The 17,036-nt window shown below is 42.6% G+C and overlaps 1 protein-coding gene and 1 pseudogene across 1 annotated transcript in view; one reads left to right on the top strand and one right to left on the bottom strand.

Moving 5' to 3' along the window:
• The window catches only part of SGCZ (sarcoglycan zeta), a 1,577,608-nt gene that overhangs the window by 609,489 nt on the left and 951,083 nt on the right, over positions 1-17,036 (top strand). The window lies entirely within an intron of this gene.
• LOC134949509 (5S ribosomal RNA) lies at positions 12,388-12,508 on the bottom strand (annotated as a pseudogene).

Consider the following 17,036-nt stretch of genomic DNA (forward strand, 5'->3'; position numbering starts at 1 on the left):
TCAACATTTGGTGGGATTGCCTGTCTATTGCCCCCTTCTGGAGCACAGTTATTGAACTATCAATAGAGATTTTGGGGGGCCCAGTGCCAACGGGTTCGGAGTTTTGGCTTTTGTCACACTCAAATATCCCCCTGGTTCACTACAAGCAGTCCCTCCTTAAGCACTTAAATAACGCGGCAAGAGCTGTACTCCCAGTACACTGGCGGTCCGTTAACCCGCCGACAACATGGGAATGGTTCCAACGCATTGACTTTTATATGTATATGGAGGATGTTTACTCTGCCACCTTAGACAAATACTCAGACTATGTAGCTACTTGGGTTCACTGGATAGAATTTAAGATCACTAAGACCTATGTTGATTACGCACCCCCGAATATACACTGAGGATGGAGGTTGCTAATGCCTCCTCTCTGGCTTCCAAATGTTCTACATCTGTGACCTTTTCCACTCCCCCCCTTTTTTCCCTTGTCCTCCCCTTTCTAATTGTTTCTAAATGTTTGCTGCCTCCCATTTTGTATAGTTACTACGTTAGTAAGTGATATTGTTATGAGGTAGCTCTTTCCTTCAAATATTATGTCTCATATTGAATGATGTACAGTATATGATGGAATATCTGTATCCTTTTTACCTTTTTTTTTCTCTTTGTTGCCATTTTTGTAACTACAGTTATTATGCTATGAGACTACTGTCAAAGTTCTATTTTTGATATATATGCCGAAATATATGGAAATTGTTTTATTTTGCAAAATGAAAATAAAGAATTTTCAAAAAAAAGAGTGGGGAGGTTGCAGGAGTTCCTTTGGAGAGGAAGATAAGTCAGGCAGCAGCTTTGAGGATAGATCGGAGTGGATAGAGGCATTTGTCAGGTAGGCCAGTTTGGAGGAGATTACAGAGGTTCAACCTGGAGATGACCAGTGAGTGCATGAGGGTCTGAGTATCATCCAAGTTGAAAAAGGGAATTTTTTTGGAGCCGGAAATGGCAGGACTGCTAGAGGTGATGACGTGTGGTTAAAAGGAGAAGGACAACAAGGATAACTCCAAGGGAGAGTACTTGGGGGCTAGAGGAGATAGTTGTGCAATCAATAGATAATGAAATAGTGGAAAGTGAGGTTACAGTATGTGGCAGGGCAGGAAGATGATCAGATCACTTTTTGACATGTTAAGTTTAAGATACTGTGGCACTGAGACATCCAAGAAGAGGTAGCAGAGAGACAGTTGGAGAAACAAGTGAGGAGAGAGGGGGAAAGGTCAGGAGAGAAAAGGTAGATTTGAATATGGTCAACACAGAGCTGTGAATCGAAGCCAAAATAGCTAATAAGCTTACCTACAGTGGACATACAAAGAAAGAACCAGGAAAGTCCTAGTACAGATCCTTGGGGTACACCTTCTGTTAGTGGAAGTAGGGGGGATGTGGAGTCATTGGAGGATACAGAGTAGGAATGTCCAGAGAGGGCAGTATCACATAGACCAAAGGAATGAAGGATTTGTTTGGGGAGAGGGTGGTCCACAGTGTCAAAAGTAGCAGTGCGGTCAAGGAGAATATGCAGAGTAGTAACCTTTGCATTTGGAAGGAAGGAGGTGAATGCAGAGGGGACAGTGCTTGATGAGAGTGAGAGATTGAGAAGATGGGAAAGATGGAAACAGTCAGAAAAAGAGAGAGGTAGCAGAGGAGGTGGGAGGGGATAGGGCCACGTGCCTAGGTGCAGTAGCGGCTCTCGCCATGGGCAAGCAGGCTTTTTGCCCGGGGCACCGCACCCTGTGGGTGCCGCCGCTGTGGCAAGAGCAGATACTCCTCACACCCTCTCCCCAGCTGCAGCAGGTGCCATGGGCTGTGTGGGTGCCCGCTGCAGCCGGCGTCGCTTACTGATGCTAAAGGTCATAATTGACTCCTAGTGTCAGTGCGGTGCTGCAATGGGGGAGACGTCATGACATCTCTCCCATAGAGAGGAGCTGGCAGCAGCCAGAGACAGCAGCAGTGGTCTGGAAGCAGGAGCGGGGCTGGTAAGTGTTGTTTTTTTGTTTGTTTTTCTTGTTTGCAAGCGGCGCTACTACTAGTGGCACAACTACAGGGGGCACATACTGTGGCAAATCAACTGGGGGCACTACTACAGGGGGCACTGCTACTGGGGGCATATCTATAGGGGGCACAACTACTAGGGGCACAACTACAGGGGGCACATACTGGGGCACTACTACAGGGAGCACTGCTACAGGGAATACAGCTACTGGGGCAAATCAACTGGGGGCACTACTACAGGTGGCACAGCTACTGGAGACACAGCTACTAGGGCAAATCTACAGTGGGCACAACTACTAATGGCACAACTACAGGGGACACATACTGGGGGCACTACTACAGGGGGCACTGCTACAGGGGGAACATTTACTGTGGGCAAATCAACTGGGGGCACTACTACAGGGTGCACAGCTACTGGGGCAAATCTACTGGGGGCACAGCTACTGGGGGCAAATCTACTGGGGGCACAGCTGCTAGGGGTACAGCTAATGGGGGCATATCTACTAGGGGCACAACTACTGGGGGCACAGCTACAGGGGGGCCCAAGTACAGGGGGATAACTGTGGCCATGCCCCTTCCCTATGAAGAAGCCATGTCCCTATTTTTGACCCCGTGCCTTTGGCGCACACAAACTATTTTACCGTGTGGGTGTGTGTGGGGGGGTCGCCACAGGAAACTTTCACCCTTGCGCCACAAGGTCTAGAACTGTCCCTGCCTAGGTGGTGGTTGTGGGGGACCGGTGTGATGGCCATGACTTCCTCCCCAGATACAATAGAAAAGGAAGTCAGGGTTGGTAGAAAGGATTGGGATGGGTGGTCAGGGAAATGAGAAGGCAGGTTATTGAGGGTCTGGTGGGTGTGATGTTCTAAAATATGGAGTCAATTTTGGATGTGATGTGGGTGGTAAAGTCAAGGGCAGAGAGTGAGGAGGGAATGGTGGGAATGCCAAGGGATTGCAAATGACAGCTACTCAGAGATAAACAGGTTGAAAGAGGTGTATGGCAAGGACGTCAAATATAGAAAATGTAAGGGACACTTATGAGGATAACAGTTGGTAGGAGTAGTCGGAGGATAGATGGACTCCAACACCACAACCAGGATGACCTCTGAGCCGGTGTGTGTGTGTGTGTGTGTGTGTGTGTGTGTGTGTGTGTGTGTGTGTGTGTGTGAGGCCCCAGGCAGATAAAGCAGGAAGAAAAATTGTATCAACTATCTACTTTTAGTTAGTCTGTGCCAGTTGTAGCTTCAGATTCTTGATCTGAACTGACAGTTTTTATAAAGCCCTCTCTCCTTTGCAACTTTACACAAGCAAGTATGGTTTTGCTTTTCATTGTTTGTGCATCAGATACTTTTATTTGTTCCCTTGTTTATTGACTTCAGCCATAAATATTACAATCCTACATTCTTCAGCCCATTGCAAGTAGATTTGCCCCTCATAGGTCTACCTTTACCCAACTCATTTGGGCCATGAACATTGCTTTTATTTTAGCAGTTTTAAATATGTTGTGAGTCCAGGGTACCCGGTCCCTGCGTTCAGGGTACCCGGTTCAATCTGCTGGGGACCTCTTTTGTCTAGGAAGAGTCTCAGCAAAAGTCCTCCCAACGTAATATTAAATGTTACCCTGTGTGTCAGATCCCATCTTGAAGTGACATAGGTACACCTTATGTACTATAGCTGGCCTTTAATCACAAGCAGTGATCTGGATGACACCATAAACTGGTTCCTCTTTCACATTTGTAACACACTAAAAATTACTTACTATAATTTGTTGATTTCCCTTAAATCACATTGGACCTGGTCCATTTCCATTGTATTCTACACTTGCACTTCCATCCTCTAGCTAGACAGTCCTGAGCATTACCAGCAGGGGGTCTCCAGGTGTCATATTGTACCTCCAGCTCATGTATCAGGATACCTCTTAAATAATTCAACTGCAAAAGAACTGGGATGAATCGAGGCTGCTGATTTTTCTCCTGTTAAATAAGACTATTCATTTTACCTGTGATATTTACTGTGTAAACTGTACCATATACTGTCATATTGTTAAGATTGTATTACCTTGAAATGAACAGCACAGTACTCAGTTTTATATTTTGAGATATTTGCCTATGCGCGAACTCTATGCCGCATACCTTCCAGTAGGTTCCCTCAAGGGTCAAAAGTATAGTCTGAAAAACACTGTTCACCCTGTCTACTAGTATTGGTTGGTGGCAGGTATAATGTGGGAAAAGTTTTTGCTTGCAAAAGAAGAACCCTGATCCTGGATATTTTTTGATCAGGGTACTCCCTTTTTCGCAAGATATTTTGGTTAATCACATTGTCATGTGGCCTGTGCAGCTGCTTATTCATACATGGTTTGTTTGTACCTAGGCAGACATACCTGTTTTGTCATTATGGGCTGGATTCAGATTTCAATGTTGGACGTAAATGAGTGATATTTTGATACTGTACACACTTCTAAGTAACACCATGCATGCATCTGGATTGTGTTCATGACATATTTTCAAATGTCATGGACTTGTATTTTACAAAGAACAATTAGGTTAGTGAAAGATAATATCCTTAACATAAGAAGAATTTTCAGGATTAAATACTGAATTCTTGTCCTTTTTATAATAGTGTGATTTTTAATCCTCAAACACAGGGGCCCTTATTCAGTTCTATTTACTTAATAATTGATGTCTTTTTATATATACTGTAACTTCATAAGTTATCAAATTGCCACCATATTTCTATAAGGGGAAATGTATATACTGTACATCTGTTAATTAAGAGTGAAGATCTCTTACACAGCAGGATTATCCTACTGCCGATATCTAGAGAGCTGAACCAGGCTGCACAACAACAGCGGGCCGATGGACAGGGAGGACTTCTCCAAAACAAGACCCACAATTTCTAATGGCAGCCTTGATTGACCATACTACTGGATTAGAAATAAGAAACCTTGTTCTTGCTCCCTTACCAGTTTATGGGTATTTATAAATATGCCCTAACTCCAGAAATAAAATACTACCCATGGAATTTAATTCCTTATTTCATGTACTCAATTTAACCCTTCTAGGGTAAATGCCGAGTTGAAAATACATATATATATATATATATATATATATGTGTGTGGACAGAGAATGAGGTAATAAAGGCGACCGCTGGTGCCAGACAATTTAGAAAACTAGGCAGTTTAGTAAAAAATGGAAAGCATTTATTATGAAGCACTAAAACAAATCCGAGTGTTAAAAAGGTGGGGATTAATACAGTAAAAATACATGCACAAGAGGATAAATAAAACGCATAAAACACTCGTAAAAAGACTCCAAACAAGACATAAAAAGTAGGACATAAAATATACAGGAATAAAAACGACAAAATTTCAAAAAAGAGAGGAGTAAATAGCTTAACTTAGTATTTGAGGTTAGATCAAGGTAGCAACCAACGCGTTTCGGCCTGTGTGGACTTCATCAAGGGGGGATTTGAGACTAGAGACAGATCTTCTATATATACTCATCCTGTAAAGGAAGTGGTGCTTACATCACTTCCTGTGATTAATTAGTTAAGAGACTCAAAAAAGGCCAGAAAGCAAAATACACCACAAATAAAATATACTTATATACATCAGAGCATCAGATATTAGGAGTGTTGTTTAAAAAGTACAATATAACGTGTGTAAGGCATGGAACACAGCATAAAGCCGTGGACTTCCTGTCCGGGCATTGTGTGACCTCACATCCGCCCCACATCCGGTATCCATCTTTACAGAGTGCGCATGCGCGCGCTCCGTGTGTCGGGACGCGTCTGCGCTGTTGAAGGGGATCTTTATTGCGGCGGACCAGTTCCTCTATGTGTGGAGCGGGAAACAGAGTCCTCCGTCGACCATTTCCTGCTAAAAGCAGTTCCTAGGTGTTCCGTGTTCACCGCGGCCATGAGTCAGGATCGATCGCCTGGGGAAATTCCCTGAGTTCAGTTTTTTTCCTTTGGATTTGATCCTTGACCCACGGATTAACACAGCTCCATATCCAGTTACAGATATATATAAAAGATATAATAAAAAGCGGGGTCATAAAATATGGCGACGCAGTTTAAATACAAAAAGGGACATATAAATTATATATATATAGAAGGAGGATAACATTGAAATTAAAAATCAAAGAGAATATAAAATGTATATATAGGTGCACCACAATAGTACTGTTAGATGATAAAATAAGTTCCTATATATAGCGCACTCATCCATATACACATAGAGAAATACGCTTATAATATATGGACCTGCTAGCTACTAGGATTCTTATCAAAAGGTGGTCGCAGCAGAGAAGGGGATCAGAGGAAGAGGTGGAACCACGATATAGAAGCTTCATTTGGGATATAGATCCCAAAGTTATATAAGAGAAAAGTTTTTTTTGGGGGTGGGAGAGCCCCAAGGGAAGTTATTACAAGAATGTGAAGAGAGAGAATATATGAAATATATAAACAATTGGAACAAGGCGGAATCCGATATACCGATATGTATATACACATAATTATTAGAGCATCACTCCGATTTGCTCCAACATCTGTAAATTTACAACACCCGATGTTCTAAGGAGGTCTCCCATCCTTATACTGGCCGGGCCCAGCCTTCTTAGCTTCCAAGATCAGACGGTGTCGGGCGTCCCCAAGGTGGTATGATTGTAATAATGATGAAGACATGAGCTCAAAATAAGCCGCATATACAAAAGGGGTATATTCAGTGTCCGGGTCTAGATTAATTTAATGGACTAGGTAGTAACAGATTAAGAGGCCGTGTGCATGAAAGCCAGATAATGTTACTTAAAGACATAAATCCTTCCTGGGAAAAAAAAAAAAAAAAAGAGGGAAGGATTAGGAACACGAAAGAAAGATGGAATTAGGAGATCAGAAATGTGGGGTACTTTGTATAGGGTATTTCTAGATTGAATACTTTGTCCTATCCTTTTTCAAGAATCCATTACAGCACCTGATCTACCCTGGGGGTCTCCCAGCCAGGTACTGGTCAGGCCCAAAGCACTGCTTCGCTTCCAAGATCGGCCGGTGTTGGGCATGTCCAGTGCAGTATGGCTGTAATTTTATTCAGGAGGCAGGGATAAACTGAAAGGAGAAAGGTAAAGGTAACTAGTATCCAAAGTTTGCTTACATTACAAGAAGGGTGCAATTTCATATCCGTCATTGAAGCCATCTGGGTGCAGGGTGTTCAGTTTGTAGATCCAGAACATCTCGCTCCTAGAAAGGAGGTTAGAGAGATCACCGCCTCTTTCTCCCAGGGATACCATTTCGATGCCTTTGTAAGTTAGTGCCTCTGGGTCAGAGTTATGGCATTGATGGAAGTGTCTTGATACAGCGTGTGTTAAGACTTTGTTCCTTACATTTCTGATGTGCTCTTGGAAGCGAAGTTTCAATGGCCTCTTAGTTTTTCCAATGTACTTCATTTTACACGGACACTCCAGGAGATAGATCACTGATGTTGTGTTGCAGTTTATGAACTGTTTGATCCGATACTCTTTGTTGGTGTTATTGTTGAAAAAGGATTTTCTATTCTGATGGAGGTATCTGCAAATGTTACATCTGCCACACTTAAAACTGCCCACACATTTTGGCAAGATGCTTCTTGCTTCAGGATTTCTTAACATGCTGGGTGCCACGAGATCTTTTAGACTTTGAGATTTCCGAAAGACCAATTTAGGATCTTTGGTGAGGTAGTCCTTCAGAATGGGATCCATTAGCAATATGTGCCTGTGTTTTTTGAGTGTTTGCTTAATGAGGTTCTCATGCCTGCTATATGTGGTGATGAATTTAACTGTGTCCTCCTTATTCTCCTTGGATTTGTATTTGAGAAGTGCACCTCTTTCCAGGCTTTGTGTTCTTGCAGTGGCTCCTTGCAGCAGTCGAGTAGGATACCCTTTCTCCCTGAATCTCTCCTTGTATACTTCAAGTTGTTTGTCTCTGTCTTCACTGGCTTTGCAATGCGTGCTACTCTGTTGAATTGAGAGAAAGGGATATTGTCCTTCCACTGTTGTCGGTGGTTGCTCCTGTAGTGCACATAGCTATTCATGTCCACCTGCTTGATAAAATTGCTCGTGATGACATCTTTTTCTGTATGTGTGAGGACTAAATCCAGGAACTCAATCCTTTCTGTGTCATCTGTGGCCGTAAAACTGAGATTCATACTGTTATCTGAGATATATGTTAAAAATACCTTGAAGCTTGGCTGATCTCCTTCCCACACAATTAAAATATCATCAATGTAGCGTTTGTAAAAGATGATGTTGTGCTGATATGGGTTATTTGTAAAAACATACTTGTCTTCCCACTGTCCCATAAAAAGATTAGCGAAACTGGGTGCAAAGATAGTGCCCATCGCTGTGCCACAAATCTGGAGATAAAACCCGTCTAAAAACTTAAAGTAATTGTGTTTCAGTATAAAATGCATTAGTTTGCATATAAAAAGTCTATGATCCTCCGTGATGAGATGGTCTTTACTTAGAAATTCATTGCAAGCCTCAATCCCTTTGTCGTGCTCTATACAGGTGTATAGAGATTGCACGTCTATTGTGACCCACCTATATGTATCCTTCCACTGGAATGTCTCCATTAAGTTCAGGACCGATGTAGTGTCCTTCAGGTAGGCCGGTAACTCCATCACATATTTTCTCAAGAATATATCCACATACTCTGAGAGATGTGAGGTCAGGGAATCAATCCCTGCCACAATGGGTCTACCTGGGGGGTTGACTAGGGATTTATGTATCTTGGGGAGTAAATAGAAAATGGGGGTAGTGGGGTTGGAATTTAACAGATACTGATACTCCTCTTTTGTGATTATTTCGCGTCTAAAACCCTTTAGGAGCATTGTCCTTAGTTCTTCCACAAAGGGTTCCTTAGGGTCCTTATCCAGGGGAATGTATGAGGATATATCTCCTAGTAACCTGTTTGCTTCCATGGTATAGGCTTACTTATCCATAATAACCAACCCCCCCCTTTGTCAGCCGCCTTTATGACAATATTCTTGTTTTCCTGTAAGTGTTTGATGGCTTCCGTCTACCTATTTGTAAGATTTCTTTCCTTGATTGGTGTAATGTTGGCATCACAGAGGTCCTTTTTGACAAGTTCATAGAAAAGGCCCACATTGTGTCCCTTAGATTCTAGGGTATAAAACTTAGAAGTGGGTTTTAAGCCAGATTTGGATTGTTCATAGTTCTGTATAACTGCATCTTCTTTTTTAAGAAAGTGGCGTTTAAGGGTGATCTTCCGTAGGAATTCATTCAAGTCTATAAAGACATCAAACTTGTTCATGCCCTTGGTCGGTGCAAATGAGAGACCCTTGTTTAGCAATGTGGTTTCATGTTTAGTCAGCGTGTGGCCTGAGAGGTTGAAGATGCCTTTCAATGTAGACGGTTCTATTCTAGGTTCCGCCTTTTGAACAGGCTTTTCCCTCCTGCGCCCGCGACATCCTCTTCTTCTTCGAATCTTCTTTTCCGTGGTGATGCATGGGTGGTTTTCCATCTTACGTTTGCCCTTGCAGTATCTCGATGGTGCAGATTGGTGCCGGGTGATAAAAAAGAGTCCTCTGTGTTAGAGTCCAGCCTTTGTAATGCTGAAAATCTGTTAGTAGTTCTGACCTGATTCACCTGGGTAACCCTAGAGTTAGTTCTAGGTCCTCTTGGTTTTTTGGGGACGGACTGCCAGTAATCACTTTTACCTTTTGGATCCTGCTGTCCTCCTCTACTGAACCGACTCCAATTCTTGATCAAATTATTTTCATAATCATACCTGTCTCTAGCAAATTTCCTTTCCTTATTCTTGATCACCTCCTCCTCTATATGTTCAAGTTTTTTGTTTAGAACTTTTTCATTAATCCTGAAATCCTCTTTGTCCTTTAAAACCTCCATTTTGCTCTCATCCTCTTTTATTTCTACTTCCAGGTCCGAGATGATGCGTTTCTATTCCGCTATCAAGAGTCTCATGAGGTTTATGGAACAGTTATGTAGTGTATTGTCCCACTCCTTCATAAAATCCTGGTTATCCAGTCCAAAAGTGGGCTGTTTAGAGATCCTAAGCCCCCTGGGAACTCTATTGACACTAACATAGTGTTCTAGACCTCTGATGTCCCACCATGCCTTCACTTCCTTCGTTAATAGTGTTTCTATGCTCCAGAACATGTCATCAAGATTGTTACTGGCATGTTCTGTCTCAGGGACAGTGGTTTCATTAAAATTTTTTTGACATAAATGACTCCTCTTATCAGTGCGTTCATTGGTTCCAAACATACTGTGTATGATACCGACTTCCTCCAGGCAGCTGAAAACAGTAATACCAAAAGAAATATGTGTACCAGGGAAGCTATCAGCGCCACAGATGCAGTATTTCAAATGTCAACACTAGTATTGGGACCAAACAATAAAATGACTAAAAAGAACTGCTTAGTGGGCACTCCCTATAGTTTATTAGGACGTCAGCCTGTTACCTCAGGTAAAATAAGGCACTGGTATAGATGCCTAGAATAAAAGTGTGTGGACAGAGAATGAGGTAATAAAGGCGACCGCTGGTGCCAGACAATTTAGAAAACTAGGCAGTTTAGTAAAAAATGGAAAGCATTTATTATGAAGCACTAAAACAAATCCGAGTGTTAAAAAGGTGGGGATTAATACAGTAAAAATACATGCACAAGAGGATAAATAAAATGCATAAAACACTCGTAAAAAGACTCCAAACAAGACATAAAAAGTAGGACATAAAATATACAGGAATAAAAACGACAAAATTTCAAAAAAGAGATGAGTAAAAAGCTTAACTTAGTATTTGAGGTTAGATCAAGGTAGCACCCAACGCGTTTCGTCCTGTGTGGACTTCATCAAGGGGGGATTTGAGACTAGAGACAGAACTTCTATATATACTCATCCTGTAAAGGAAGTGGTGCTTACATCACTTCCTGTGATTAATTAGTTAAGAGACTCAAAAAAGGCCAGAAAGCAAAATACACCACAAATAAAATTTACTTATATACATCAGAGCATCAGATATTAGGAGTGTTGTTTAAAAAGTACAATATAACGTGTGTAAGGCATGGAACACAGCATAAAGCCGTGGACTTCCTGTCCGGGCATTGTGTGACCTCACATCCGCCCCACATCCGGTATCCATCTTTACAGAGTGCGCATGCGCGCGCTCCGTGTGTCGGGACGCGTCTGCGCTGTTGAAGGGGATCTTTATTGCGGCGGACCAGTTCCTCTATGTGTGGAGCGGGAAACAGAGTCCTCCGTCGACCATTTCCTGCTAAAAGCAGTTCCTAGGTGTTCCGTGTTCACCGCGGCCATGAGTCAGGATCGATCGCCTGGGGAAATTCCCTGAGTTCAGGTTTTTTCCTTTGGATTTGATCCTTGACCCACGGATTAACACAGCTCCATATCCAGTTACAGATATATATAAAAGATATAATAAAAAGCGGGGTCAGCAAATATGGCGACGCAGTTTAAATACAAAAAGGGACATATAAATTATATATATATAGAAGGAGGATAACATTGAAATTAAAAATCAAAGAGAATATAAAATGTATATATAGGTGCACCACAATAGTACTGTTAGATGATAAAATAAGTTCCTATATATAGCGCACTCATCCATATACACATAGAGAAATACGCTTATAATATATGGACCTGCTAGCTACTAGGATTCTTATCAAAAGGTGGTCGCAGCAGAGAAGGGGATCAGAGGAAGAGGTGGAACCACGATATAGAAGCTTCATTTGGGATATAGATCCCAAAGTTATATAAGAGAAAAGTTTTTTTGGGGGTTGGGAGAGCCCCAAGGGAAGTTATTACAAGAATGTGAAGAGAGAGAATATATGAAATATATAAACAATTGGAACAAGGCGGAATCCGATATACCGATATGTATATACACATAATTATTAGAGCATCCCTCCGATTTGCTCCAACATTTGTAAATTTACAACACCCAATGTTCTAAGGAGGTCTCACATCCTTATACCGGCTGGGCCCAGCCCTGCTTAGCTTCCAAGATCAGACGGTGTCGGGCGTCCCCAAGGTGGTATGATTGTAATAATGATGTGGGAACATTAGACATGAGCTCAAAATCAGCCGCATATACAAAAAGGGTATATTCAGTGTCCGGGTCTAGATTAATTTAATGGCCTAGGTAGTAACAGATTAAGAGGCCGTGTGCATGAAAGCCAGATAATGTTACATAAAGACATAAATCCTTCCTGGAAAAAAAAAAAAAAAGAGGGAAGGATTAGGAACACGAAAGAAAGATGGAATTAGGAGATCAGAAATGTGGGGTATTTGTATAGGGTATTTCTAGATTGAATACTTTGTCCTATCCTTTTTCAAGAATCCATTACAGCACCTGATCTCCCCTGGGGGTCTCCCAGCCAGGTACTGGTCAGGCCCAAATCACTGCTTCGCTTCCAAGATCGGCCGGGGTTAGGCATGTCCAGTGCGGTATGGCTGTAATATTATTCAGGAGGCAGGGATATGTAATGTAAGCAAACTTTGGATACTAGTTACCTTTACCTTTCTCCTTTCAATTTATCCCTGCCTCCTGAATAATATTACAGCCATACCGCACTGGACATGCCCAACCCCGGCCAATCTTGGAAGCGAAGCAGTGCTTTGGGCGCACTCATCCATATACACATAGAGGGAACTTTGTGGTCAGCGGTGAGGTTACTTTCAGTCAACCGCTGACCACAAAGTTCCCACCATTGGTTACAATGGAGCGCATAGGCGCTACATTGTATCACTGCCGTGTGCTGCCTGACATACACTACAGGAGCACACAGCCAATCAGGAGGGTGCCACGACGTGGCGCTCCCTGATTGGCTGAAGGAACCCTCTTAGACAGAAGTCAGGGGGGGTTCCTGGCAGTCGGGGAAAGGGGTCCCATGTGAAAACATGGGGCCCCTTTCAGTGCGTGGTCGGGTGTCCGTTTTTTTATTTTGCAAAGTACGTGGATTACAAATAGAACAGAAGAGGACCGATCTACACTGGATTATGTGAGTATAATTTTTCCAACAGGTACCCCATGGATTCTACATGGAGAAGAGGACCGACCCTCGTGTGAACATAGGTAAGTATGTATGTTTGGAGGTGTGGATGTATGAATTAAACTTTTACTTTCAAGGTGTGTGTCTTCTGTTTTTTTGGGGGTATTTTTTTAGTAGCAGTACTACAGGTACCAGCAGGCCCGGTTTTCAACCGCATGCTGGTACTTGTGGTTCTCCAAGTACCAGCTTGCAGGGGAGGCTTGCTGGGACTTGTAGTACTGCTACTAAAAACAATATTCAAATTTTGTCAAAAAGGCTATCAGCCCCCCATCCGCCGTCCTTGGATGGGGGGACAGCCTCGGGCTTCACCCCTGGCCCTTGGGTGGCTGGAGGGGGGGACCCCTTGATTGAAGGGGCCCCCACTTCTCCAGGGTACCCCGGCCAGGAGTGACTAGTTGGGTATGTAATGCCAGGGCCGCAGGGACCAATATAATAGTGTCCCCCGGCTGTGGCATTATGTATCTGGCTAGTGGAGCCCGGTGCTGGTTTCAGAAATACGGGGGACCCCTATGCTTTTTGTCCCCTGTATTTTTGGAACCAGGACCAGGCGCAGAGCCCAGTGCTGGTTGATTAAATATGGGGGAACCCCGGTCAATTTTCCCCCCATATTTTTTCAAACAGGACCGGCTCAATGAGCCCGGGGCTGGTTTTGCTTAGGAGGGGGGACCCCACGCATTTTTTTTTTAATTTTTAACAATGTTTTATTTTTTACGAAAGGTGCACAATGAAGGCCAGCACGGATCTCACAGATCCGGCCGAGATTCATTGTGTTAAAGTCGGCAGTGTTTTACAATTCACTCCCGTAAAACACTGCCAAAAAATACGAATGACATCAACATCGGTAAATACGAAAATGCAGAATACGACAGCTTAGTAAATTAGTCGTAATAAATTCAAAAAGTTGCAATTTTACACTTTCAATGTCATTCGTGATTGAACTTTAACCTCAGTCGGAAAAATATGATTTTTAGTAAATATACCCCCGTGTCAGCAATGTCAGAATGTGGACATGTTCACAATGTTGACATATGAAATTTTGACATCCTCTGAATGCCATTGGTTAGGGTTTGGCGCTGCTGTAAATGCTTAGGATAAGGCTGTGGGGGGAAAGTTTGAGTTAGCCACTAGGGGGAGGTTAGGGATTGGGGTTAGGCACAGGGGTAAAATACTTGCTGGAATGCCTCCAGAGACAGTCTGGGGCTGTCTAACAGCCCTGGGATTCTACTGTGCACATGCATAAAAATGGTAGATGAGTAGAGCACCTGGAGGTGAGCTGTCTATGTGAGCCGGGCAGCCAAACAGACTGCTCAGCCAGCCCCGGTCTTTCTGCAAGGCTGGACCAGCCCTGCAGGCCATCTGCCCTTCTGGCATATGCTAGAAGTGCCTGATGGGCAGTCCAGCCCTGAATGCCACTGAGTAACCCACCAGCATCAGAAATGCTTCTCACTTGACCTTCAGGACCTGGAAGAAGACACTGACAACATTTCTGCCTCCAAGACCATGTAAATGACTATGTCAACATGTCATCTGTGTAGACATGATGAACGGTGACATGGTCACTGTTGACATGATAAGCATGTTGACATTTTGACCATGTCAACATTCTAATGTTGAATTGATGCATGTCGGATGAACTGACCACACCCATAGCCGAAATCAAGATAACTGCCAACTTGGGTTACTAAGATACAATCATGATAACAAATAGTGATATGGTTAAAACAAATCAGATCATCACCACCACCACCACCACCACCACCACCACAAATGACTGACTTCAGTGACAGGTGTGTTCATCTTCCAACTAAACTAATAAGCCTTAGTTACAAATAATCGTACATCCGTACATACGTACGTATGTACATGGTTATCAAACAGGACAGAGAGGTGGAATGACCAGATACCATTCAATTTGGCTACTAATTTGTGTGGGCATATTATACACTAAACCTGTTAAACTGACACATTCAGCTTCTAGCAGAGACAGAAGTACTATTGGTGCAGCAGGTGCATTGCACTGGGCCCACTACTGCCCAGAAAAGCAATGACTTATTCCTTGCCCCTGCACATCATTTTGTGCAATGTTGGATGAATGGCTGAGGGCAGAGAGCAGGGTGTGCCCAATGCCTGAGGCACCTGCCCCTTACCTTAGGAAGGCAGAGCTGACCTTGTGTGTGCCAGACTGATAAAGGAGTCCTGACAGCTATCACCGGTGATGATCACAGCTGCCTACTGCCTCTAATTAACAGACAGCTGTACATTATTTCTAATTCACTGCTTTCTGTGAATTAAAGGCAGCTTGCAACTGGTAAAACTGGCACTGTTAGAGTCTTCCTGACTTGAGTGCCAAACTGAGGAAAGCACAAGTTGCAGTGGCTCCTGTCACAGACAGAGCAGAGGCCATTGTGTTCCTGCCCCCACCAGGGTACATGCTCCCTGTTCTCCACACCATGCAGGACATTGTGCTTGTACCCTTGTCACCCAATGTATCTCCCTGTCACCCTCTCCCTGTCATTCTCTGCCTCCCCCTGCCCACCACTGTCACCCTCTGCCTCTCCTTGCCTTCTGTTGTCACACTCTGCCTCTCTGTCAACCTCTGCCTCCCTGCCTTACCTTGTAATCCTCTGCCTCTCTTTGTCACCCACTGCCGTGTGGCATATTTAATAATTGGGTTGGGGTCGAGGAGGGGGCCCAAATTATATTTTTGCACCTGGGCGCACCACTTTCAAGTTACGCCACTGGCTTCTAGATAGCATTTAATCAAGTATGTTCTCTAAATGATAGGTAGAAGCTGTTTTGTTTCTATGGGCAACTTCTCCACTGGTCCTCATCTCCACTTTTTACTGTATAATGTTAAATACATTTCCCACCCTAGTTTGAAATGCACTGATTTAGACAATAAAAGCAGATGTTTAAGATGTAACAATTTAGACAGCAGCTTTGCTTGTAGATTGTGGTGTGCAATACCAAATTATATATATATATATATATATATATATATATATAAAATACTGTAGACATCCCCATTTTTTTATATTTTTATTTTCATATATTTGTTTTATGCAATGTTGTCTACACAATAGTGTGGTAACACATGAAAGTTATGACACCACTAACTGACTGATTTTTAATGTGGGGAATTGCTAATGTCTTTTATATTCAACAACATTTACATAAAGATGGAATGCATTAAAATCTGAGTAATTGGGATCTGGTAAATGCTGACTTGGCAGTCAAACATGCTTTCACTTTTTAATGACAAATATCAAAACAGCTAAATGGATGGATGGTGTAGAATATGATATGAATACATTAACAGTCTTTTCTTGTGTGGTGTGCAGCTTCATGCAGGGTGCATGTACAGAAAAAGAAAGAAAATCCTTATATTTGCAGTTTCTGAGAAGTAAAGACAAAGGGCATTGCCTACTGTGGTTTTGGATGGACCGTCATGTTAAATCATTGCTTTTGTTCTCAGTGAACCAAAGAAATGTAACTATCCTATATAGTAGCTTTGCAAATCGAACATCAAATTACATGGTTACCATTGAAAGCACATGCATACATAAAGAGAGAATATGTGAGTTCCAATTCAGTGTCCATGAGAAGCTAATGGATTTTACACTTATATATTCAATGTGTGAGAAATATGTAAATGTTTTCTATGTGCATTTTTACCGTAGATATTCACTTATTCACTTTGCCAAACAGTGGGAGGCAACTACATTAGCAGCACTCATTTAAATACAGTATTCTTTGTAAATTTTAGAGCACAATGTAATATGCTGGCTTTATATAAATAATAGTAATAATAATAATAATAATAATAATATTGTGAGCATGACATGGATAATGGATAGTGACATCTGCCTAATCATACTGTTTTCTAAAAGAGCCCCACCTCAGAATGTGCTTTATGACTGTATTCTTTCTAATTTCA

Source organism: Pseudophryne corroboree, chromosome 1 (genome assembly GCF_028390025.1).
Source record: "Pseudophryne corroboree isolate aPseCor3 chromosome 1, aPseCor3.hap2, whole genome shotgun sequence".
Taxonomy (NCBI): domain Eukaryota; kingdom Metazoa; phylum Chordata; class Amphibia; order Anura; family Myobatrachidae; genus Pseudophryne; species Pseudophryne corroboree.